The 27,965-nt window shown below is 39.9% G+C and overlaps 1 protein-coding gene across 1 annotated transcript in view; it reads right to left on the reverse strand.

The window, feature by feature from the left end:
- The window catches only part of LOC145671505 (KH domain-containing, RNA-binding, signal transduction-associated protein 2-like), a gene marked incomplete in the record, with an annotated part of 536,966 nt that overhangs the window by 224,509 nt on the left and 284,492 nt on the right, over positions 1–27,965 (reverse strand).

Consider the following 27,965-nt stretch of genomic DNA (forward strand, 5'->3'; position numbering starts at 1 on the left):
TTAGTACCTAAAAGTGTGATTGCAGAGAACAGCCAGATTGAGTTGGTAATTCGGCGTTCAGGCAGCGTAAAGAGGGTAATTTTGAAGTTACCTCAAAGAACGAGACATTGGACTCTGGTCAAGAGAATCAACAGCAACGGAAATTGGAACAGGGATGAAAAGAAATTTCTAGTTTCAAGTCTCTCGGTTATGCCCTTTGGGCTAGAGATGTCCTAATGAAATGAAATTTCTAGTTTCAAGTCCAATGGTTATGCCCTTTGGGCTAGAGAAGTCCTAATAAAATGGAATTTCTAGTTTTAAGTTCCATGGTTATGCCCTTTGGGCCAGAGAGTCCTAATGAAATGAAATTTCTAGTTTTAAGTCCCATGGTTATGCCCTTTGGGCTAGAGATGTCCTAATGAAATGAAATTTCTAGTTTTAAGTCCCATGGTTATGCCCTTTGGGCTAGAGATGTCCTAATGAAATGAAATTTCTAGTTTTAAGTCCCATGGTTATGCCCTTTGGGCTAGAGATATCCTAATGAAATGAAATTTCTAGTTTTAAGTCCCATGGTTATGCCCTTTGGGCTAGAGATGTCCTAATGAAATGAAATTTCTAGTTTTAAGTCTCACAGTTATGCTCTTTTGGGCTAGAGGTATGTTAACCACGCATTCACCACTTCTATTTTCGATTTGTCGTAGAGTTATCCACGAGACACATACTTTCGAAAAGAAACAAGACGAGAAAATTCTTCGAAGAGAATATCGGTATATTTTTTTTCGAGACGAGACATAATTTTCACTTCACATTACAATTTTCGAGACGAGATAACCTAACTGTTGCTTTGTAGAGAACCCTAATTATTCGGTTTAATTCTTTCAGGCACTCGTTCCATATAGTTTTAATTTATAGAATAAATGAACACAAAATATAAGATCATTACTAATTTCAGCACCTATTCTAGTGTCCTAATCAATGCATTATTCTCTCCTAATATTATTATATTTTGATTAAAATCGATTGCAAGGAGTTAATATTTTAAGATAAAATTTCAAACATTAACTTACCATGTTCTCTTGATTTGTTCTGTGAATGTAGACTAATATTGGACTTACCTGTAAAAGAAAATAATATGTTGTTTTTAGTGCAGGAGATAGATAATCTTTTACAAAAATGTACACATAGATAAACGTACATATGCAAATGTATAGTAAAGGGGCCTTCTGTAGGGACAGATCACGAAGGCCCAAATACTGAACTCGGGACAACTAATTGTTAAATGTCTTATTGACTACATTAGCTGTATATATAATATCGGGTGGTCTAAAAATGCGGCTCACGGACAACAGAGTGACATTCTTCAGGTCAAAATAAAGCAAGAATGCTATATAATGGTATATCCTCCGAAGCCTCTTTCAGCCGCTGTGGGAAGTCAAAAGTTTCACTATGTGGCAAAGGTCGCAGATTAACTTGTAACCATTAGCATTGCTCTAGGAATCCATCAAGCAATTACATCAATTGTTACACTAATACGTGGCGCTAGTGTTAACTTCTATCGACTTTAACTGTTATCCAGCAAGAATCGATGAAACCATTTGATAAATTGGTAGTTCTACCTTATGATTCTTTATCTGCAATGTCATCACATAGTGCAATTCGAATCTCCAGACGAGAACCCGAAAGGTATACAATTATTATATACGTTTAGTCTGTGGGCACCAACATCCGATTAGTTATATTATAAGATGTTTGTTTCTGGGAAATTTTAAAAATGATTATTGCTCTCATTTGCTTTTATAACATTGTGCCAACAATGTTTGGTGATTGGAATTACAATAAATTCTCGTAATTGCATATTTTTTCAGCAGTATTGCACACTTTATCAATGTTTATTATATTGTAGCTCAATAATGGTTTGATATATCATATTATCTTTATATATGTTGAAAAACTATATTTACGTAACTGAATGTGATATGGTCTTTCGAAGTAAAAATAGTTTTTTTTTTAAATTTAAATTCTCAATAGCTTGCAACTTTGTTCATATTTATTAGAAATACATACATACAGGGTTTATCCGAAAAGTAGTAGACTGATTTTTGTTTTTCAAAAATGTATTTATAATTTTGACACATCGACTTAATAGTTTTCAAAATATGCACCTTCTGCATGAACACAGCTTTTCCAGCGGCTCTGCCAATTACCGAAGACTCCCTGGAACGAAAAAACTGTTCTTCAGCGCCCCGTTACATCTTTTTAATGGCCTGGACCGAGCCGTAGTGACGTCCTTTTATGACGCTTTTCAGTCTGAGGAAGAGGAAGAACTCTGCAGGAGCGACATCTGGGCTGTATTCTAGCTGGGGAAGCTTGTGATGCCATGTTTGGTCGGGATGCATTAGCGTTGAATTTGACGTTAATATTGATAATCTTTTTTTACTGCAAAGGAGTGGTAGTTTGTACCTCCTGATCAGACTGCGAATGCTTCATTCTACGTGGAAGTATCTACTTGAAAGACTCAGAAAACGTGTCGCCCGCGTCCGTCCAGTAATCGCTGGATATGCAAGCTTCATTACGACAATGCGCCGAGCCACACAGTCTTTGCTGTCATGAACTTCCTGATCAAAGATGTCATCACACAGTTTCCTCAGCCACCCTACAGCCCAGATGTCGCTCCTGCAGACTTCCTTCTCTTCCCCTAATTGAAAAGGGTCATGAAAGGACGGCATCACGGCTAGGTCCAGGCCAGTGTTCGAAGTGGAGGAAAAAGGCAGAGGCGGTATGCTTTATTATGATTTTGACTCGACATACCGGTTATCTAAATGCTGAAATACAGTGAGGGTATGTTGCCTAAAAGATTGAATTTCTATTGACATAATGTCTGAAAACCAGTGCAAAGCTTCTCTTTAGTTATGAGAGGAACGGGGGGGGGGGGAGACATGGAGAGACTTTGATAACTCGGCAAGAACTTTCTGAAAAAATAAAATAAAATATCCTCTTATGTTGTATTATAGAGAATTATACAGGAAAATGCTCAAGAACCGAGTTTTTACATTAACAATTTCCTGTGGGAAAGTTCTCGGCTCCCCACTCAACTGAGTGGGTATTTCAAATCCCCGGAAGAATTGCCCCCACAGCAGACACCTCCTAAATCCGCTCATGGTCAAAACACGACATTTATATGCATTAAGACAAGAAGACACACACTACATACGAAAGAAACAATTCAATATGGCACATCAAAATATAAACTAGATGAACTTCTTTCAAGACACCTCATTTTAAAAACAAAAGGTAGGAAAAAGATAACAAAACTGTTGGTGTAACTTAGAAATTATTTCTACATAAAAAATAAAATCTTTTTATACGCAAAGCTATTCGTCAACAATTGTGTATAAAAATGGATTTACTAAAGGTACTTAGCATCTACTCTCCCGTGACGGTATGTCTTAATCACTAAAAAGCAGAGGCGGTATGCCTCCATCACTGAAAAAAAAAAAACAGAGACGGTATGGCATCCACCGCATACCGTTTCACTTGGACCACTGGTCCAGGAAATTCAAAATGCCGTGACGAGGGAGCTGAAGAGAATTCCAGTTTCTGCGTTCCACGGAGCCTTCAGTGATTCAGATCATTCAAGAGATCGTAACGAGGGAGCTGAAGAGCATTCCAGTTTCTGCGTTCCACGGAACCTTCAGTGATTCAGATCATTCAAGAGGTCGTAACAAGGGAGCTGAAGAGCATTCCAGTTTCTGTGTTCCACGGAGCCTTCAGTGATTCAGACCATTCAAGAGGTCGTAACGAGGGAGCTGGAGAGCATTCCAGTTTCTGCGTTCCACGGAGCCTTCAGTGATTCAGACCATTCAAGAGGTCGTAACGAAGGAGCTGAAGAGCATTCCAGTTTCTGCGTTCCACGGAGCCTTCAGTGATTCAGATCATTCAAGAGGTCGTAACGAGGGAGCTAAAGAGAATTCCAGTTTCTGTGTTCCACGGAACCTTCAGTGATTCAGATCATTCAAGAGGTCGTAACGAGGGAGCTAAAGAGAATTCCAGTTTCTGTGTTCCACGGAACCTTCAGTGATTCAGATCATTCAAGAGGTCGTAACGAGGGAGCTAAAGAGAATTCCAGTTTCTGCGTTCCACGGAACCTTCAGTGATTCAGATCATTCAAGAGGTCGTAACAAGGGAGCTGAAGAGCATTCCAGTTTCTGTGTTCCACGGAGCCTTCAGTGATTCAGACCATTCAAGAGGTCGTAACGAAGGAGCTGAAGAGCATTCCAGTTTCTGCGTTCCACGGAGCCTTCAGTGATTCAGATCATTCAAGAGGTCGTAACGAGGGAGCTAAAGAGAATTCCAGTTTCTGCGTTCCACGGAACCTTCAGTGATTCAGATCATTCAAGAGGTCGTAACGAGGGAGCTAAAGAGAATTCCAGTTTCTGCGTTCCACGGAGCCTTCAGTGATTCAGATCATTCAAGAGGTCGTAACGAGGGAGCTAAAGAGAATTCCAGTTTCTGCGTTCCACGGAGCCTTCAGTGATTCAGATCATTCAAGAGGTCGTAACGAGGGAGCTAAAGAGAATTCCAGTTTCTGCGTTCCACGGAACCTTCAGTGATTCAGATCATTCAAGAGGTCGTAACAAGGGAGCTGAAGAGCATTCCAGTTTCTGTGTTCCACGGAGCCTTCAGTGATTCAGACCATTCAAGAGGTCGTAACGAAGGAGCTGAAGAGCATTCCAGTTTCTGCGTTCCACGGAGCCTTCAGTGATTCAGATCATTCAAGAGATCGTAACGAGGGAGCTGAAGAGCATTCCAGTTTCTGCGTTCCACGGAGCCTTCAGTGATTCAGATCATTCAAGAGGTCGTAACGAGGGAGCTAAAGAGAATTCCAGTTTCTGCGTTCCACGGAACCTTCAGTGATTCAGATCATTCAAGAGGTCGTAACAAGGGAGCTGAAGAGCATTCCAGTTTCTGCGTTCCACGGAGCCTTCAGTGATTCAGACCATTCAAGAGGTCGTAACGAAGGAGCTGAAGAGCATTCCAGTTTCTGCGTTCCACGGAGCCTTCAGTGATTCAGACTATTCAAGAGGTCGTAACGAGGGAGCTGGAGAGCATTCCAGTTTCTGCGTTCCACGGAGCCTTCAGTGATTCAGACCATTCAAGAGGTCGTAATGAGGGAGCTGAAGAGCATTCCAGTTTCTGCGTTCCACGGAGCCTTCAGTGATTCAGACTATTCAAGAGGTCGTAACGAGGGAGCTGAAGAGCATTCTAGTTTCTGTGTTCCACGGAGCCTTCAGTGATTCAGACCACTCAAGAAGTCGTAACGAGGGAGCTGAAGAGCATTCCAGTTTCCGCGTTCCACGGAATCTTCAGTGATTCAGACCATTCAAGAAGTTGTAACGAGGGAGCTGAGGAGCATTCCAGTTTCCGCGTTCCACGGAATCTTCAGTGATTCAGACCATTCAAGAGGTCGTAACGAGGGAGCTGGAGAGCATTCCAGTTTCTGCGTTCCACGGAGCCTTCAGTGATTCAGACTATTCAAGAGGTCGTAATGAGGGAGCTGAAGAGCATTCCAGTTTCCGCGTTCCACGGAATCTTCAGTGATTCAGACCATTCAAGAGGTCGTAACGAGGGAGCTGGAGAGCATTCCAGTTTCTGCGTTCCACGGAGCCTTCAGTGATTCAGACCATTCAAGAGGTCGTAACGAGGGAGCTGGAGAGCATTCCAGTTTCTGCGTTCCACGGAGCCTTCAGTGATTCAGACCATTCAAGAGGTCGTAATGAGGGAGCTGAAGAGCATTCCAGTTTCTGCGTTCCACGGAGCCTTCAGTGATTCAGACTATTCAAGAGGTCGTAACGAGGGAGCTGAAGAGCATTCTAGTTTCTGTGTTCCACGGAGCCTTCAGTGATTCAGATCATTCAAGAGGTCGTAATGAGGGAGCTGAAGAGCATTCCAGTTTCTGCGTTCCACGGAGCCTTCAGTGATTCAGACTATTCAAGAGGTCGTAACGAGGGAGCTGAAGAGCATTCTAGTTTCTGTGTTCCACGGAGCCTTCAGTGATTCAGACCACTCAAGAAGTCGTAACGAGGGAGCTGAAGAGCATTCCAGTTTCCGCGTTCCACGGAATCTTCAGTGATTCAGACCATTCAAGAAGTTGTAACGAGGGAGCTGAAGAGCATTCCAGTTTCCGCGTTCCACGGAATCTTCAGTGATTCAGACCATTCAAGAGGTCGTAACGAGGGAGCTGGAGAGCATTCCAGTTTCTGCGTTCCACGGAACCTTCAGTGATTCAGACCATTCAAGAGGTCGTAATGAGGGAGCTGAAGAGCATTCCAGTTTCTGCGTTCCACGGAGCCTTCAGTGATTCAGACTATTCAAGAGGTCGTAATGAGGGAGCTGAAGAGCATTCCAGTTTCCGCGTTCCACGGAATCTTCAGTGATTCAGACCATTCAAGAGGTCGTAACGAGGGAGCTGGAGAGCATTCCAGTTTCTGCGTTCCACGGAGCCTTCAGTGATTCAGACCATTCAAGAGGTCGTAACGAGGGAGCTGGAGAGCATTCCAGTTTCTGCGTTCCACGGAGCCTTCAGTGATTCAGATCATTCAAGAGATCGTAACGAGGGAGCTGAAGAGCATTCCAGTTTCTGCGTTCCACGGAGCCTTCAGTGATTCAGATCATTCAAGAGGTCGTAACGAGGGAGCTAAAGAGAATTCCAGTTTCTGCGTTCCACGGAACCTTCAGTGATTCAGATCATTCAAGAGGTCGTAACAAGGGAGCTGAAGAGCATTCCAGTTTCTGTGTTCCACGGAGCCTTCAGTGATTCAGATCATTCAAGAGGTCGTAACGAAGGAGCTGAAGAGCATTCCAGTTTCTGCGTTCCACGGAGCCTTCAGTGATTCAGACCATTCAAGAGGTCGTAACGAGGGAGCTGGAGAGCATTCCAGTTTCTGCGTTCCACGGAGCCTTCAGTGATTCAGACCATTCAAGAGGTCGTAATGAGGGAGCTGAAGAGCATTCCAGTTTCTGCGTTCCACGGAGCCTTCAGTGATTCAGACTATTCAAGAGGTCGTAACGAGGGAGCTGAAGAGCATTCTAGTTTCTGTGTTCCACGGAGCCTTCAGTGATTCAGACCACTCAAGAAGTCGTAACGAGGGAGCTGAAGAGCATTCCAGTTTCCGCGTTCCACGGAATCTTCAGTGATTCAGACCATTCAAGAAGTTGTAACGAGGGAGCTGAGGAGCATTCCAGTTTCCGCGTTCCACGGAATCTTCAGTGATTCAGACCATTCAAGAGGTCGTAACGAGGGAGCTGGAGAGCATTCCAGTTTCTGCGTTCCACGGAGCCTTCAGTGATTCAGACTATTCAAGAGGTCGTAATGAGGGAGCTGAAGAGCATTCCAGTTTCCGCGTTCCACGGAATCTTCAGTGATTCAGACCATTCAAGAGGTCGTAACGAGGGAGCTGGAGAGCATTCCAGTTTCTGCGTTCCACGGAGCCTTCAGTGATTCAGACCATTCAAGAGGTCGTAACGAGGGAGCTGGAGAGCATTCCAGTTTCTGCGTTCCACGGAGCCTTCAGTGATTCAGACCATTCAAGAGGTCGTAATGAGGGAGCTGAAGAGCATTCCAGTTTCTGCGTTCCACGGAGCCTTCAGTGATTCAGACTATTCAAGAGGTCGTAACGAGGGAGCTGAAGAGCATTCTAGTTTCTGTGTTCCACGGAGCCTTCAGTGATTCAGATCATTCAAGAGGTCGTAACAAGGGAGCTGAAGAGCATTCCAGTTTCTGTGTTCCACGGAGCCTTCAGTGATTCAGACCATTCAAGAGGTCGTAACGAAGGAGCTGAAGAGCATTGCAGTTTCTGCGTTCCACGGAGCCTTCAGTGATTCAGACTATTCAAGAGGTCGTAACGAGGGAGCTGGAGAGCATTCCAGTTTCTGCGTTCCACGGAGCCTTCAGTGATTCAGACCATTCAAGAGGTCGTAATGAGGGAGCTGAAGAGCATTCCAGTTTCTGCGTTCCACGGAGCCTTCAGTGATTCAGACTATTCAAGAGGTCGTAACGAGGGAGCTGAAGAGCATTCTAGTTTCTGTGTTCCACGGAGCCTTCAGTGATTCAGACCACTCAAGAAGTCGTAACGAGGGAGCTGAAGAGCATTCCAGTTTCCGCGTTCCACGGAATCTTCAGTGATTCAGACCATTCAAGAAGTTGTAACGAGGGAGCTGAAGAGCATTCCAGTTTCCGCGTTCCACGGAATCTTCAGTGATTCAGACCATTCAAGAGGTCGTAACGAGGGAGCTGGAGAGCATTCCAGTTTCTGCGTTCCACGGAACCTTCAGTGATTCAGACCATTCAAGAGGTCGTAATGAGGGAGCTGAAGAGCATTCCAGTTTCTGCGTTCCACGGAGCCTTCAGTGATTCAGACTATTCAAGAGGTCGTAATGAGGGAGCTGAAGAGCATTCCAGTTTCCGCGTTCCACGGAATCTTCAGTGATTCAGACCATTCAAGAGGTCGTAACGAGGGAGCTGGAGAGCATTCCAGTTTCTGCGTTCCACGGAGCCTTCAGTGATTCAGACCATTCAAGAGGTCGTAACGACGGAGCTGAAGAGCATTCCAGTTTCTGCGTTCCACGGAGCCTTCAGTGATTCAGACCATTCAAGAGGTCGTAATGAGGGAGCTGAAGAGCATTCCAGTTTCTGCGTTCCACGGAGCCTTCAGTGATTCAGACTATTCAAGAGGTCGTAATGAGGGAGCTGAAGAGCATTCCAGTTTCCGCGTTCCACGGAATCTTCAGTGATTCAGACCATTCAAGAGGTCGTAACGAGGGAGCTGGAGAGCATTCCAGTTTCTGCGTTCCACGGAGCCTTCAGTGATTCAGACCATTCAAGAGGTCGTAACGAGGGAGCTGGAGAGCATTCCAGTTTCTGCGTTCCACGGAGCCTTCAGTGATTCAGACCATTCAAGAGGTCGTAACGAGGGAGCTGAAGAGCATTCCAGTTTCTGCGTTCCACGGAGCCTTCAGTGATTCAGACCATTCAAGAGGTCGTAATGAGGGAGCTGAAGAGCATTCCAGTTTCTGCGTTCCACGGAGCCTTCAGTGATTCAGACTATTCAAGAGGTCGTAATGAGGGAGCTGAAGAGCATTCCAGTTTCCGCGTTCCACGGAATCTTCAGTGATTCAGACCATTCAAGAGGTCGTAACGAGGGAGCTGGAGAGCATTCCAGTTTCTGCGTTCCACGGAGCCTTCAGTGATTCAGACCATTCAAGAGGTCGTAACGAGGGAGCTGAAGAGCATTCCAGTTTCTGCGTTCCACGGAGCCTTCAGTGATTCAGACCATTCAAGAGGTCGTAATGAGGGAGCTGAAGAGCATTCCAGTTTCTGCGTTCCACGGAGCCTTCAGTGATTCAGACTATTCAAGAGGTCGTAATGAGGGAGCTGAAGAGCATTCCAGTTTCCGCGTTCCACGGAATCTTCAGTGATTCAGACCATTCAAGAGGTCGTAACGAGGGAGCTGGAGAGCATTCCAGTTTCTGCGTTCCACGGAGCCTTCAGTGATTCAGACCATTCAAGAGGTCGTAACGAGGGAGCTGGAGAGCATTCCAGTTTCTGCGTTCCACGGAGCCTTCAGTGATTCAGACCATTCAAGAGGTCGTAACGAGGGAGCTGAAGAGCATTCCAGTTTCTGCGTTCCACGGAGCCTTCAGTGATTCAGACTATTCAAGAGGTCGTAACGAGGGAGCTGAAGAGCATTCTAGTTTCTGTGTTCCACGGAGCCTTCAGTGATTCAGACCACTCAAGAAGTCGTAACGAGGGAGCTGAAGAGCATTCCAGTTTCCGCGTTCCACGGAATCTTCAGTGATTCAGACCATTCAAGAAGTTGTAACGAGGGAGCTGAAGAGCATTCCAGTTTCCGCGTTCCACGGAATCTTCAGTGATTCAGACCATTCAAGAGGTCGTAACGAGGGAGCTGGAGAGCATTCCAGTTTCTGCGTTCCACGGAGCCTTCAGTGATTCAGACCATTCAAGAGGTCGTAATGAGGGAGCTGAAGAGCATTCCAGTTTCTGCGTTCCACGGAGCCTTCAGTGATTCAGACTATTCAAGAGGTCGTAACGAGGGAGCTGAAGAGCATTCTAGTTTCTGTGTTCCACGGAGCCTTCAGTGATTCAGACTATTCAAGAGGTCGTAACGAGGGAGCTGAAGAGCATTCCAGTTTCTGTGTTCCACGGAGCCTTCAGTGATTCAGACTATTCAAGAGGTCGTAACGAGGGAGCTGAAGAGCATTCCAGTTTCTGCGTTCCACGGAGCGTTCAGTGATTCAGACCATTCAAGAGGTCGTAACGAGGGAGCTGATGAGCATTCCAGTTTCTGCGTTCCACGGAACCTTCAGTGATTCAGACCATTCAAGAGGTCTTAACGAGGGAGCTGATGAGCATTCCAGTTTCTGTGTTCCACGGAGCCTTCAGTGATTCAGACCACTCAAGAGGTCGTAACGAGGGAGCTGAAGAGCATTCCAGTTTCTGCGTTCCAGGGAGCCTTCAGAGTCGCTAGAAGCATTGTGTTGATATAGAAGGGACATATTTTGAAAACTATCAAGTCAATGTGACAAAATTGTGAATACATTTTCTGAAAAAAAAAAAAAATAGTCCTACTACTATTCCGGACAAACCCTGTATCGCCATCATAGTATTCGACACTAAACTAGTGTTTCTTCCAGACCTGTTTTTGGGAGGCACTGCCCCCCCGGAGAGTGCCCGAAAATAATACGTCTATAATATAATAATAAATAGAATAGTATTAGTAGTGCCCCCCGGAATACTAAGTGTGCCCCACCGGAACATTGTTTCTGAAAGAAATACTGCACTAAAGTACTTGAGATGTGCAATGTCCGGTCCATTTCAGTTTCATTGTTACTGCTGGAGATATCTCCAAAAGTTGGATTTATGTGATACCATAGCGTCCTTAGTTTGGAACTATAAATAAGAATTGAGATATTGTATGTCTTCGTTTTATATTTAGGCTTATTGTGGTATTGCAATGTCGAACAATGTCCAACTTTTAATATTTGTATCGTACCAAATTTCAGAGCTTTCTTATCTATACTTTTAAAGTCACAGCGCTGGTTTGAGAGCTCACCCTGTAGATAATTTAGTTTCAACTTCTTTTTCTTGTTTTCTACATATGAACCCATATTTTGTTTCTTCTTATTCTACCTGCACTGTTTCCCGGATGCAGAACGTCAGCAAACAGGCAGTGGTGAATCGAATTGTAAAGAAACAAAAATTTACCCAGCTGTAAGGAATGAAGTTGCTGGGGAAAGTAAAGTAAAAGCAGAGAAAAGATCTTTCTTTTTTTTCATCTTCGTCTGGAAGACACGGAGTGGAAAAGCCGGAAGACAAAAAGAGAGAAAGAGGAGATGGATACATTCTGGACCGTATCACCATGTTTTTCAGGCATTGCTAGTTGTTTTTATTTTATTTTATTTTTGTTCTTGCCCTGGTAAGAAAGAGAAAACAAAGGATCAAGACCTAACAAAATGAATGTTCTGAAGATCTTAGTAACTGTTTCTTTCGTTTTCTCGAAAAGTATTAAAACGTACTTAGTGGGGTACGAAATACAGAAAATAAAGAACCTAATAGAATGCCAAGGTTGTTGATATTAGATTACTGTACTACATTAAGAAAACAGACTGCGCCTCTAAAATGAATGTTGAAGTATTTATATGTACCGTAAACATGCAAAAATTAGCCTTAATGTGTGAAAATAATACTCGTTTTTGATGCATTAAAGAATACGAATAACATATGAATAACGAACACGAAACCATAAAAGTTGTGTCACTTCTTGATATAATCTCCCTGCAGCCGCACACATTTTTCACAACGTCGACACCATGATTCCATGGGCGCAGCGAACGTTTCTTTAGGAGTCTGTTTTGAGCACTGGAAAATCGCAGATGCACAGCTGTTTTGACCACTGAATAGCGGGACGGCTAGTGAATGTGCGACCATGGAGAGTGTCTTTCACCGTTGGTAACAGCTAAAAGTCACGTCAACTTTGTCTGACAACATGCCACGCTCGCAGCCTTGTGGCACTCACCTAAAAGGATACTTTCCGAATTTTTAGGTCTTTATGCAGGATTGTTTGTATAGGTCCCACGGAAATGGCAACTTTCGAGGTGATGTGTTTCACACTCGTTAGACGATCCAGCAAAACAACTTTTTCCACTCGTTCGATCACGTCGTCAGACCAGTTTCTTCGAGGCCGAGATTGTCTTGGTTTGTTTATACGCGACGTTTTGAGTTCTTTGAACTGTTGCACCCACTTTCTTTACACCACAATCACATGTCTCACTCAACTGGCGATGAATTTCAAGCGGTGTCACTCCGCGCAAATGGAGAAAATGAATGATTACGTTGCCATTTTACGAGTATCGTATCAAAAACAGTCAACACTTTCACCGCTGACGCTAGGGTTCCGTGTGCTGTATGGTATTGCCATCTCTGCCCCGCATTGACAACGAGTGCTCATGTATTTTGAAATAAACAGCATGTTTCTATCTGTCATCAGTCCTGAGAAAAAATGGAGGTGTTATAACTTGAATGCACCTCATATTGGAGATATCCTATATTTTTTTTAAGATATTATAATAATGCACTTATAGGGAACATGGTGGAATAGCGCTCACCTCTTATACGAGGGAAGTCTGTGGTTCGATCTCAGACCATAATTGTTTATCGAGAATAACATTGTGTCCGTGGTTTTTCTTGGACTTCTCCTGCTTTCTCCCACATTCTCACTCCATTATTTTTCATAATTATTCATTTACATTAATTATCTGTCTTCTTTATCCTGGAAGGTATAATTTTGGGACATAAAACTCGTAATTTGACTTCATTTTAATTTAATACGACTATATCCGAGGATATCTACATTACCATCGGATTATCACGTGTAATGATAATTCACATATAAACCACACAGTTGATAATTAGAGTGACTGGTAACTATGGCAATAATTTAGCAGAGAATGATTTTTTTTTCAGGTAGATATCATTATCCGTAATACTTTCTTTATTTATGTATCGGCAATTATTTACAGATATAATAACTCGCATAATATCAGATGTCGCGCACCTCTTGTGGAATTCTGCGTTAATGTAACCTTCCCATTTGTCCGTCTGTCTATCTCTTTTAGTTCTAAACAATTTTCTAAAATAAACTGAATATTAGAATTAGAAAAGCTACGCGTACAAAAATCAATTCTTCTGATATAAGTTCTGATATACTATCAATAAGCCAAAGTTAAAACATACGCTATAAATATTCAAAATAGAAACGTAGCTCATCGGGTTCATGAGCTACGTTTCTATTTCAGCATGCCTATCCGTCAGTTGACCATCTACTTGCACTGCATGAACTTGACCAGGCCACGTCAACCTATAACCCACGTCGTCGCATCTATCAAACCCATCTGCATATCTATCGTCCATAAGCTCTCCTACTCTGCACTTCTTCTACTGCATCTAAAGATATAATAATGATCGTACATCACTACCATCAATAGCTTCCTGTATCCCATCTATCAACAGGCGCTTCTAACAATTCTGTTTTTCTCCTGGCCCCGGAGAAGGCGTTACCTTCTGTGGCCCGCCCAGTTTCGACTGGGAATGAAATTGCAGTTAAAAAAAAACATCGGGTTCAAAACTTCACTGAAGCAACTGCTAGAAGATTTCGTTATAATAATATTTATCCTCGTATATATGTATATTCAGAATAGTGCTGTCCCTGGAGAAAATATTTATAGCTGTCTCGTAGAGAAAAGTTATCGAGAAATTAATCTCGTCTCTGAAAAACGTAATTGTTTCTACTGAAAGAAGTGTGTTTCGTCTCACCCCGTGGACAACACTAATTCTAAACCCTATCCTCCGATTGTCCTTACACTACGGTTGGCTACTTAATAGTAGTAGCTTCTTCGGCTATTTAACAAACTTGGAAAAAAAATAAGTTCTCAGTTTCACTTATGTCTATATATATCTATGTATGTTCGCGATTAAGTTGAGATCTGTTTGTCGTACTTTGATATAGTTTTCACTACTGGAATAAGCTAATTCCAAGGTAAAGTTCTATTCTCTATGCTATTTCCAAATTGTATAAAATATTTTTAAAATTTTAATAATTAATTAATCATTCAAAAAATCAAATAATTTCTACAACGTCTGATGAAAAACATCCTGAAATACGTGGCAAGCAGATAATTAAGAAAGTAAGGTGGGTTACATATACACAAGGGGATAATAATATCTTCGTGCTTTCTTCAAATGGTTAATCACTGGCAATTGATGTTTAGGTCATTGGTGTTGTCTTTTTTTATTATTATTATTGTTCTCCCACTGCAAGAAGAATTTTGGACATGGTAAGTGGAAAAATTAAAAGGGCCGCGGTGGCTCCTGGGTAGAGCGTTCACCTCTGGTGCTTGGGGTCCCGGGTTCAAACCCTGCTCCCGCCAAGTGAACTTTGTGGTGGACAAACACCGTGTGCGTGGGTTTTCGCGGGGTTCTCCCGTTTCCTCCCACTTTCTTCATTCCACCATTTCATTCATTTCTCATAATCACCGTCTCCTTTAGCCTAATCGGCATAACCGTGGGACGTAAAACTCAAAAATTTCATTTCATTTCATGGAAAAATTAAACAGGCTTAAAAGAAAAATAACCGACATCAAGAACGGACTAATAAGCAGCAAATCAAAGCTGTTTAAAACAAATAATAACTGACTTCAAAACCCACTAGAAAGTAGAAAATAAAAACTTGTAAATATGCAAACCGACTTTAAAAAAAAAACATAAAAAAGAAGAAAATAATAATAATAATAATAATAATAATAATAATAATAATAATAATAATAATAATAATAATAATAATAATAATAATAATAATAATAAAGCGCTTAAAAACAGATAACAATGTATTACTATTCTATATATATAAAAGAGAACGTACAAAATCCTTTGTCCGCTCATCACGCTAATACGGCTGAACCAATTTCTTTCATTTTTGGGGGGTTATTAGGATTTGGACCGTAGATGGTTTTTATCATATCACTTTAATTTTTAATTACCAGTGTCTTGAGATAATTGACCATTCAAGTGTCCATAACGTACAAATCCTTTGTTATTAGTTCATCATAGGTAAAAATAAACGTATTTATATGCAACCCGCATGACCGTGTCACTCGGCGGGTTAACATAAATGACAGGCGATATACAGCGGAAAATAGCTTGAATCTTCTGTTTAAAATTTTTTAATTGATTTGCTTATTTTTACAGACACTTTTACAATATGCCAGCACCGGGATGACCGCAGCGAAGCGGGGCGGGTTAACATAAATGACAGGCGATATAATGTTAAGATTTACTGCAATCTTCTATGGTTTTTATCATATCACTTGAAAGCGAAAAAGTAAAAATTATCTAAGTAACAAAGTTTATTGCGTTCCGGGGTGACCGCAGCGAAGCGGGGTGAACGCTGCTAGTTAACTATAAAAAGTAGATGACATGCCAATGCAAACATTGATTAATTTCAAAATTACCATCCAAGTAATTTTATATTTGATATTAACTTGTTCGGATGGGCACAACTACAAAAAAATGATTTTCTGCTTATTTATTTACCCGTGCTACCATTGGTACGAATAGGTTATTTGGGCCTATTTGACTAAAATGCCTATTAGGAACCTCAAACTCTATAAATATTTCTTAAAGTTTTAAGTTTCGTCGAATATTGTCCCATCAATTTAACAAGTAAAGCACGAATTGCTCAAACCATAGCATTTTCTAAAGAAGTGAAAATAATTTAAAGTGCTGCAGCTGCCTTGTCAATCTGAAGAAAATATATTCCCCTAAGATGAAGCATAAATGTAATAGCCCTAGTTGAGTAAAACGCTAACGCCATTAAAAGTAATAAAAATGTTTTAAGGTTTTAAATTATGGAGGGGAGGGATTTCATATTTTTCTATGAAGTCCAACTCCATATTATTCAAGGGATGTGGTGGCTCAGTGGTAGAGCGTTCAACTCTGGTGCGTGGGGTTCTCGGTTCGATCCCAACTCGCATCAAGTGGACTTTGTAGTAGATAAACACCGTGTGCGCGGTTTTTTCGGGGTTCTCCCGTTTCCTCCCACTTTATTCTGTCCACAATTGTATTCATTTCTCACCATCACTGTCTCCTTAGGCCTAGCCGGCATAATCGTGGGACGTAAAACTTAACGATTTCATTTCATTTCATTTCATATTTTCTAGGTGAGGCGAAATATTATTCTTGCCCTTCAGGAAAAAAATTCAAGTTATGACACTGCAGGAGGAGGAGGACAAAGTAGAATCAGTATTAAATCTACAAAATGGAAACACAACAAATTCGCTTTACGTATGCTGCAATAAATTTAACATGTTATTGTTATTCATTAAAAATTTTGGGGATAGCCAAAGTTATTTTAGAGGGAGTTTGCCCTCCATGGTCCCTGCTATTTAATTTTACGCACAAGCTACAGCTCACTGAATGAGTACTCTACGAGTGAAGTATACAGTAGAGGGGATACAAATTTAAAAATTGCTAAGTAACAGTTAGTTCTCTGTATACTTGTAAATGAAATGAAATGAATTTTTTGAGTTTTACGTCCCACGATTATGCCGGCTAGGCTAAAGGAGACGACTCTATACTTGTGGTACGGGATCTTACATTATATAAGAAACAAAAGTATGATACAACAACTTTGAGCAAGAGAGAGAGAGAGAGAGTAAACAGAAATAAAGAAGAAATAGCCAGTGACAAAAAGATGAAGTTGCTGTACCAACAAGTGGGGACCGTCCCAGCAAGACAGCAAACAGATGAATTATATCTCCAGTAGGTTTTCCACCCACGGCAATAACACATACTCCTTTCTCTTACGCACACATACAAACTTACTATATATATAAAGTGAGAAATGCGAGTGGATGATATCTAGTGTCTCCATACTTTAATCAGGAAATGAGTCAGTCGAAAACAACAGCTGGCGCCCTTTCTACGCTCGCATTCCATTTTTCTGCTGTTGAATAAGGAGAATTTATCTTTTCCCCTCTTTCTCTCCCACGCGTAATTGTTATGTTATTTGAGGTCAGTATGCGAGATGCAAACACATATGTATATTCATACACGCACACCCTAGCAAAGGACTCATAGCCATGAATGAGAGGTATGTGGTCTCATGTATACACCATATTACATACACTTGTTTGGCTATAACTGGTCGTGAGGAACACAGCGGTCTATGAAGATGCCTTTATAACAAAGTAGATACCATACAAGCTGTGTATCCAGTTATGGAGTTATGGTTATGAGGAATACAGCGATAGATGAAGTTGCCTTTATAACAAAGTGGATACCATACTAGTTATGTATGCAGTTTAGTTTAATTAGTACTAGAGGAAGCTGGTTAGTACTGTAGCGAACTAAGCAATGCAGCTAGGATCGTCAAATCAACATTTTCAGGTGGTTAGACAGGCTTACATATTAATCGAAACATAATTATGATAATAGTAGTTTGCGTATGTAATGCGTGGAGGTAACTGTCTACGCGAAATTAAGAAGTGCAAAGTAAGAAATCAAGGTATTTTTTAATAAACAAATAAGAATTTTTTTAAAAAAAAGAGTCATATTTAAAGAATTTCTTTATGTACTCAAATAACATCTGTGAACATAGAGGCAAAGTTACAAGTGTGACTACCTAGCACAGCTTGTTGCATGTTTTTCGTACTTGTCTTCTTGCGTACATAACCACCGTCGCTGACGCGCCTTCTTCCTACGACCGCACCATCGCGCGAACTTCCATCTTCACCACCCTTTCCTGAACAGGAAAAGATGCAATGCTACCTTGTAGTAGAGGTGTGAACGGCTCGGGTCTACAAAGCATATATAACTTCCGGCCCGGGCCATAAATTTTTAAATATACAACAATATTTCTCAGGCCTATTCGGGCCTCCCTTTCTAAATATACTGTATAACGATATATATTGGACCGTTATTTCTGGATAACTTTTAAAGCACAACTGCAAAATTAAACCTCTAATTGCTGTAAATAAAAATATAATATTGCGTTAATTATTAAGTTTTTGTAATTCGGGCTTATTTCGGGCTCATTTGATTATCACGTGAGCTCAGGCAGGGCTCGGTCTTAAATGCTAAAACATATTTCGGATCCGGGTCGGGCCTCACATTGTAAATTCACGGGCCGGCCCGGGCACGGGCTAAAAATTCCGGCCCGTGAATTCCAGACCTCTACCTTGTAGTGACATCTAACACAGGTCTTGTACGTAGATGGTGTGCAGGCGGCAAAGAAATAAGATCATAGAAAATACTAAGAGATAATGAAAAACTCGAATTGAATGGGTGAGTTGAAAAAGGGACATATTCCAAAAACCTCAACTTTCAAACATGGGTGGAAATATGAACACATTCCAGAAATATCTTCGATTTTTCACACATACGTTCCCGTAGACTTCAGTAAAGAGGACGTAAAATTAATGAATGCCTTCCTTGTTCTTCTCAAGCGGTGTAGGTACATATAAAATGAATATAACCATCCCGGTTTAGCTTGCCTATTTTCTGGAATATGTACCTTTTTCAACTCACTCGTTCAATTCTAATGGTGCTTACAACTATGTCAACAAAAGAATGTATAAGGTATTACAATACTACTTCCACAAAGAAATGCGAGTTTTATTGCTATACTAATTTGACTCCGTCGCAAGGAAGCAAGAGTAATCCTAATACTCAACCCAAGTGAATCCAGCACTGAACCCAAAATTTACCGACCAATCAGTCTGCTCTCTCATGCTAGTAAACCTCTTCCTCCACTTGTCACATTTAATAATAACCTTCCCCATTTGCCGCATTACGTAATATGTGGACGATCCCAAACAGAGGAAATGGACAGTAAGGGCCATAGATGTTCATTTTGCTCCGATCTCGCTCACCCTCGCTCTCACAGTGGCAGTCGGCCCTCGCCGTCGCGCACTCTCACCCTCGTGTTGGGAATTTCTCCTCGCCCTCGCGCACTATCGCCCTCGTGTTGGGAATTTCTCCTCGCCCTCGCGCACCCTCTCCCTCGCTGTCGAAGCTTGTCCTCGCCCTCGCGCACCCTCGTCCTCGAGTAATTGTGGGCGAGGGAATTTGAGGGTGAGGATGACCTCGAGAGGGCCACCCTCGCTAGGGTAAATATCTCTGCTAAGAACAAATATTATGTTTTAAGTTTTGTTTGGGGGAAGAGGGCGATAAGACGATCCAAGATTAGTAAAATTTAATTTTGTCGTTAGTAGGTTATTGTTTTATTGATTAAAATGGAACTCAGTGAGGGAACAATTGTCTCCACCCCTGCACGCCCAAATGGAACCACTGTTGTAAGAGTTCAAAGTTAAGAATACGTAATAGTCACACAATATGAGATCAGCTATCAAGAAGAATTAACAAGGCGAATAAATTATTGTGGTTACTATTATTTAAGGAAATAAAAATATCCTATAGAATAAACTCCTAACCAATCAGAAATATATATATAAAAAAAATAAGCTAACGGTATGATGCAACAAAGAGAATTAAAAAAAAAAAAAAAGATGGCCTCTTACCCATTATGCATTCAGTTCCAACACGATGTTTTATGTGCTAAGGAACAATGGCTAACTTGAGTTTAATTTCTCAAATATTATGAGTTCCAAAACAAAAGGGTCAGACATGTACGAACGATATATTTCGTTACGTGTTACCTCCTAACACAGTAGGACATTGTAAGGAACAATTAAAGATAGGGTTTATCTCAACTAGACCATAACACATAGCTTACATGAGAAAAAAAGCAAATACAAATTACAGTCTCGAGTCCATGTTTCTTTGAAGCATTAAACAAAAGGCATACAGAAGTCACATTCGAAGAAAGAGTTCTTTTTCTTTTCTTTTTCTTTTGTTAAAAAGAGTAAAATAGCTCTTTTTTTAAAAAAATCATATATATTTTGTATCTTGAACAGCACCTGAAAATATATAAAACAGTAACTTTTCCTGATAACAAGAATACTTCTGTACATAGTCCATTATAGGTTTTATGAGTTAAAAGATTCATTTAAAAAAAAATGAATTAATGTGCCTGAACAAAAAATAAAAATACAAACACTAGTTACTTGAAAGCAGACAAATATTTAGGTATTTTACGCTCCTGGGCTGAAGACAATTTTTATTTCCCTCCCCCCTTATTTGTTCGTACTCAGTCTTGTGTCCGTTCACATTCAGTCATCATGAACGAGGCGGAACGTACATAACCAAAGTCACGGATTACGGTGGCAGCCAATAAGCAATAGTCTTAACTTTTCTAGTGTCAGTAGTGTCGTTAAAAAAAAAAAGAAAAAAAGAAAGAAAAAGAAAAAAAAGAAAAAAAAGGCCGCGGTGCCAACATTGTTTTCAGTGTACATCTCTCTTAAATTTCTTTCTCCTGGACACTCTCAGTTTTCCCCATGCCATACGTCAATCTCGATTTTCTAAAGAGAGAAAAAAATGCCACTCATGCACTCATGAAGTTTCCTGCCCTAGGCGCAAGCCCATGTGACTCTCATGCGTAAATATAGGCTGTAAATGAAATGAAATTAAAATCTTCAAGTTTTACATCCCACGTATATGCCGGCTAGGCTAAAGGAAACTGTAGAAAACTCCTGCACTCGGTGTTTGTCTACCACAAAGCTCACTTGGCACGAGCTGGGATCGAACCAAGGACTCCGAGCATCAGAGGTGAATGCTCTACCAGTAAGTCACCGCGGTCCCCGTAAACGTAGGCCGGCTTGAAAGTATGATACTATAGGTGCTATGTGACGTCAAATCTTTCTCTAATTCTTAGTAGCACGAAACTCAGACTATAAGGAACAGATTACAGTCATTTGAAGTTCTCGAAATATTGTTAGCAGGTAAACAAAAATATCGTTGACGAAACTGTTCGTCTTGCGGGTACGCCCCTCGTGGAAACCGTGACTACCTGCATATTGTCACCACTGCTGTAGTCATACCCCTGCTCCATTTCACTTCGCTCTTTATTATCAATGCTAATTTTATATTTTAGCCAAGACTGTTATAACATCATATATTAGCCATTGGTAATGATCAAAATACAAAATAGAAATGTAGAAATTCAAATTTCAACGAAGCACAGGCAAGTATTCTTTTGTTAAATCGATATTAAATCACGGCCTAAAATTATTCAACCAATAATTTATGTTAAATACTATTGATTGATGTGTATTATTTAATCTTTAGATGTCCGCCAGAGATTTAAACAAAATTGTATATTCTCACATCGGAGGCCCTGGTGACAAGCTAATTACCACCGTTGGAAAGCTTATAGACCACAAATTCAATCAAGGTAACATTCGTGCAATTCCTGCAATTAGAAGAAGAAGAAGACACAAAAAAATCATTTTTAAAAATATGAAAAATTTGAATTTGCGGGGCCCTGGCAACCCTTGAAGTCACACTACGCTGACAAAATGATGCTAATGTGTTGACCAGACGCCTGTGACAATAATATAAAAAAAAAATATATATATGAAAGCCATTGCTGCAATACAATACCAATTTTTATGGATGTACCACAAAGGGGGGAGGAATGACCCCAAAATCTGATGAAAAAATGATGAAAAAATAGAAAAAAAAACTTACTTCACCCGCTCCTCTCGGCCGTGGTATCATCCACACACATAAAATACAAACTGATGGAAAGCTTCATTCCTCAGGAATACATTTGTACCAAATCTAATTCAGGGCTGAGCTATTGATGTTTGTCGTAACAACCTCCTAAATGTAATTTATTCTACGTCAAAAAACTAAAACTCCTAAAATTGGCCAAATTTGCATCCTTCCCTACTCCCTCATATAAGCAAGAAGTACAAGTATAGGATATTACCATGTATTGTCCTACTTCATTGCTTCACACATCAATTTTTATGAATGTACCCCCAAGGGAAGGAATGGTCTCTGTAAAGAAAACCTGTTGAAAAAAAAATGAATGTTACCCTCCTCCCCCGTCGTGGTACTTCACAGCGGCGGAAATCTGTATCCTTCAGGAATCCATTGTTACCAAAATCTTCTTCTTACCTTAATTAGGGGCTGAGCTATTGAGATTTAAACCCCCGACGTAGCAATTGCGTCAATGGGCGTTTAAAGGTTAAGTATCCTCAACATTTTCTACCTGATACGGGTCACTGTAATTTTAGAATGATATTATACAGTGATGATTTCAGAAGAATTTTTCCGTTTGTGTATGTGTGTGTGGGGGGGGGGGAGGGGGAATTACAGTACACTGCAAGTGGTAAGTAGTATTACGTAAATGCTGGGAATCCAAATTGAACACGATAGGATATACGGTCCGGAGAAGAATTTGGTGGCTCTAGGGTGACTTTTTCCCTTCCCGAAGCCACCCCCTGAAATCAAAACTCATATTGTTCATATAGCTAATATATTTGGTTCTTAATTTACTGTAAAGTTTTACAGTAAAACTTTTAAAAACGGCTTATGTAATGTACTAGTTCTCGTAGCTATAAAGCTTTCAAACACTTCATGGAGCTTTCTTCTTTCTTCTTGTAGCCGTAAAATATATTTTGTAAAGTTCTGTTTACGGAGGTCAAAGCAGAGTAAGTTATACTCGGAAATTGTTTTCTCCCACTACCAAATTTTATTACAAAATGTTTCTGTTATAAATAATGTGATACAAAATCACTATCATGTGAAAAAAAAATCCTCTAATAATTGAGTAAGAAAGGTGTCCCAAGGCCAAGCAACCTAGCAAAGGATTTCCATAGAGTTCTAAGCAAACTAAGTGGACTGGGTTTAGGATCAATGCTCAGCGCAAGTAGAGAGGGGTTAGAGAGCCATAAAGCTCCACGCAAGCTGGATGACTGATGTTAATAATCCCACAAAGTTCTAAGCAAAATATGTAGGAGGTCAAGAGCTCCAAGCAAGCTAAAGGCTTTGGGTTAGATAGCTCTCAAAGCTTCAAGCAAGCTGTGAGAGTAGAGGTGACTAGCCAAACACTTATAGTAATTGCTCTGGTCCTCCTAGTTTTACTGTATAACTGCTCCAGTGTGGTGGTAGCGTTGCTAATCCTTCATCACATGACTAGTGGCGACTTTTCCTGTCGTCTGCCACTGTAGTAACTTATAGTAAGACGCACATGGTGTTTTTTTTTTTTAAATAAATACAAGCATTATATTGATTGTTTGTAAACAGAACCATGCGCGGGATATTATAATATTTTTACATATGTGACTTCTTTAAATGCCAACACTGATTTTTTAAAGATCTTTAATTTTACGACGCTTACCTCTGCAGCGTGTTGCCCCTGGTTCAATACCATTCAATGTTAGTTTTAACTGAACAACACCGTACCCGTGGGTTTTCTAGGAGTTTACCCTTTCCTCTCGCTATCTTATTCTAACATTTCTTTTATAATCGCTCACTTTCATTAATCAGCTGAGGGCATAACCGTGGGATGTCAAATTAGTGATTTCGTTAAATCTTCATCGTCATTCTTTTGTTCACTACTCCTCGTGTTTCTCATTGGATTTCTGTTCAAGCCGACTAATTTTCTCCATTCTTCCTCACATGCACATTTCTAAAGTTTCTAGTAGCTTTTTTTTAAAATCGGTTTTCTGCTTTATCCATGTATCCATGCTTAGCTGGACTTTCAACTGAACTTTTAAAAAATCTATAATTGGTACCAAACACAGGAAAGCTTCCATAATACTCAACCTCCAGAAATTGCAGTAAGGTCGAAAAAATCCATTTATTATCTGTTACGCTAGCGTTACACTCGCCTTTCTACGTACTGTCTCCAGCAATGGAGAAAGTCGAAGACTTGTTGAAATGTCAACTTTAAAAGAGATATAAAAAAAGACAAATGAAGAACTACGAAAAGACCTCACTACCACCTCAAAACCATGATTTTCATTTTCTTTTAATATAACCTTTTCTTCTTTTCAAGTTAAAAAAGAAAAAAAGTAATTACTTTTCAGACTTCTCCGCTGTTTACAACACACAAGTCGAACAGCAAAAATAAGAATGTCTTCTTCTTTCATCGTGTTGTCTTTTGGTTAAGAGAAAATGATAATCCAAACCATGTCTAAGGGTAGAAACAAAGCAACGGAGACATTTATTAAAATGTTGCTAAAGGAAAAGCTGAAATTAACTCTTTATACAGTCATGAATTGTGCTAATTTTAAAGTAATACATATATGGGTTTCTAAAAATGATGCTCACGGACCACAGAAAACTGAGCTACGCACACACACACTCACACATATACAAAAAAGCAGTGCCATATAGGCTACTGGTATAGTCTTCGCGGTCTCCTTAAGACGCAAGGGCTAATAAGAAATCTCACAATATGGTGCAACATTAGCAGCATTACTTTACAAGTTACAACGATGATCCATCAAGCAATTACATCGATTCTCGCCAGATAGCAGTTAAAGCTGGTAGACGTTGATGATAATCCCATCTATTAATAACTAGAGAGCAGATTTTAAGGTGCAGCACCTTTTCTAAAAATGTGGTTGTTATAACAACCAAAGTTTAAAATATCTATTTCCGGGCATAAAACGAACTGATATGAACGCACTTTCTTGCACTTTTTTAATGTATGTTGCACCTTTTTCGCTAAATTCATAAAATTTCCCTTTCTTTTACATCTTTTAGCCTACAGCACCATTATTGTCCCTTTTTTCTCTCTTTTTTAAAAATTTTGACAGAACAATGTGTTTTATTTTCAATTTAGTTTACACATAACACTCCATAAATTTAGACGCAATCTTGACGGATTTGCTAGGGATAAATTTGAACTGAATTTGCTAATAATCGGAACATAGAAACCTGTGCAACGTCAACTGAACTTCCTGTCCATGTGCTTACAAGATGTGTACCACTGGTTTCCGTTGATGTCGAGCGAAGTTTCTCCACGTACAAAAATCTTTTGAGCTCCAAGCGACAGAAAATAACATTCGAAAACATAGAAATGGTTTCCATAATCAAGTATAACCAGTTTTTGAAAACCCAGTAGTAAGTAACGGTTTCTCAAGCCACAATATCCCTAATTTATGTTTTCTTTTTTAAATACCTACTTTGTTTTAACCACAATTTTATTACAAGAATGTCGAATATTGTACAAGTTTGAGATTAAATAAAACAATTTTGCAATTTATGTCAAATGTTTAAAGCCAAGATTTTAACAATATTTGCTGTTGTAATGAATAAAGAATGTTCATGTAACTGTATACTATAGCACTTTAATAAAGGTCCTATTAGCACCTTCTTTGCACCTTTTTCAATGATTTTTCAGCCCCTTTTATTTCCATTTTCCTACCACATTTTTGCACCTTAAAATCCGGTCCCTATTAATAATGTTAGTACAAGTTATACCATTCCAAGACAATATACATAGGTAGTGCAGAAGAAGGCCAAAAATAACATGCTAAGTGGCGACATTATTGCAGAGAAGACCAGATTTTTCTTTTATAGATAAATCATGAGCAATGATAACTTCTGTCAGTGAATTTTTATTATTCCTTGTACTCAACGGATTCAAAAGAATCGAATACCAGAAAGGAATCAGTGATACTTAATGAGATATAGCTTACAATTATTTTCTATTATTAAATCCCAAATTTTAATTTCTGCTCAACTAAAATAACTTCCACGTATTATATCAGTATTGAGGGTGTAACAAAAAGGTACGGCAAAATTTCAGGGGTGGATTTCTTATGGGTAAACAAGCAAAAAAGGCCATATGACCATATGTTGGAAAATGCATCGATACAGAGTTACGGCCATTGAGCCGCCTGGCGATGTGAAATAGTCACATTCTGGTTGCTCCTTAATATGACTCAATTTAAATCTCAATAACTCAGCCTCTAATTAAGATAGGAAGATAACTTTGGTAGCAATGTGTTCCTGAAGGACGAAGCTTTCCGACGATATGCATTTTATGAATACACCTAAAGGGGGAAGGAATGCCATCTCCAAAATCCTGAAGAAAAAAAAAAACACGTAATTACCCTCATCAGTCCGGTGTGATACCCCCACATACATCAAAAACATATCGGCCGAAAGCATCGTCCTTCAGCAAGACATTGATACTAAAATTTTCTTCCTAGCTTAATTAAGGGGTGAGTAATTGAGGTTTAAATTTAGACACATTAAAGAACGACAAGAATGTGACTATTTTACACCGTCAGGCGGCTTAATAGTCGTAGCTCTGTAACGATGCATTTCCCGACATATGGTCATATGAACTTTTTTGCTTGTCTACCCATAAGGAATCCGCGCCTGATATTTTGCCGTATATTTTTGTTACACCCTGTACATGTCATAGATCAGTAGATAGATCAGAATAAGCTGAATAAAATGACATGGAAGTGGTCCCGTGTAACATAGTCTGTAATATTCTCACCTTTTGTACGAATGGTTCCAAGTTGGAGTTCCGGTAGTAGTACTTGGTCGAAAATATGTAAAAAAAAAAAAAAAAAAAAAATTTACAGGCCAGCAATCTTGAATAAGGTCTTGCTCATTTATACCAGGCAAATGCCGGAATGATGGTCATAGGCCGCTTCTTTCTTTTCTATTCCTTTCTCTTTCAACCAATTCCCGGACCATGTGATCACCAAGAGACTTCACCCTTCATATGTGATGGTCTAACATGGCCAATGGCCATAGATGTCGTAAGCTCAGAAATCTAATCCTTAATCCCTCCTAATGAATAAATTCGCAAATATTGCTCTCGTGAAAATCGAAATAAACAAACTTCAGTGGCGCTAAAATGTGTGGAGTTCATTGTTATTAATAATCGATATTTTTAATATTATTTGAAGAAACTATTTACAGAATATTCATGTACTGTGTGCGTAACAAAATGAGCTGTCAACTAGCACAATGCTCCTTGTTTTCCCTAACACACATACACATACCCCTAACACTAAATCTTCTCATTAAGTATAAACTTTGTCATCAATATGTGGAGAATTCGTTATCAGATTTCTTGTTTTCGAATTACAAGCAGCGAAAGAAACGAAAAATTGTTTTCGACTAATAAATAGCGAACAAGACGCAAACGTTATCAGTTGCACTGTTCTTGAGTTATATGTAGTGTACAAAGCGCAAACGTTATCAACGATATTGTTCTCGACATATACACCTGGCGAGAGAAAAACGCGAACATTATCGGTCCCATTGTTCTCAATTATAAGTGGTGAACAAAATGCAAACATCATCAGTTTTAATCTGCTCAAGTTTTTACAGATGGTGAACGAATCAGACATTATCAGTTTTATTATCTGTTTATAGATACCAAAATGAACAAGAACGTTGTCAGCATTACAGTTTTATTGTTCTCGAGTTATAAATGGCAGACAAAACGAAAACGTTGTTAGTTTTATCGTTCTCAAGTTTAAGTGGTGAACAAAAAGCAAATGCGGTTAGTAAAGAAGTTATCAGTTTTATTGTTCTTGAGTTATATGTGACTAACAAGACTCAGCGTTATTAGTTTTGTCGTTCTTGAGTTATAAATATCGAACAAAACACAAACGTTATCAGTGGCAAACAAAATGCAAACGTTATCAGTTTTACTTTTTGAAACTTCAAGTGGCGAACAAATCTCAATCGTTATCAGTTTTATTGTTTTTGAATTTCTAGGTGGCGAACAAACTGCGAACGTTATAAGTTTCATTATTGTGGGTGGCGAAGAAAAGGCAAACGTTATAAGTTTTATTGTTATTAGGTAGCGAACAAACCGCACACGTTATAAGTTTTGTTGTTGTTTGGTGACGAACGTAACGCAAACAATATCAGCTTTCCCCAAGCTTCATAATCTTCCTTCTGCTATAAATCTCATGTTAAAATATCTACATACGCAACTCAACAGCTTCGTCACATTTTTAAT

Source organism: Thermobia domestica, chromosome 2 (assembly GCF_964235325.1).
Source record: "Thermobia domestica chromosome 2, izTheDome1.hap1.1, whole genome shotgun sequence".
Taxonomy (NCBI): domain Eukaryota; kingdom Metazoa; phylum Arthropoda; class Insecta; order Zygentoma; family Lepismatidae; genus Thermobia; species Thermobia domestica.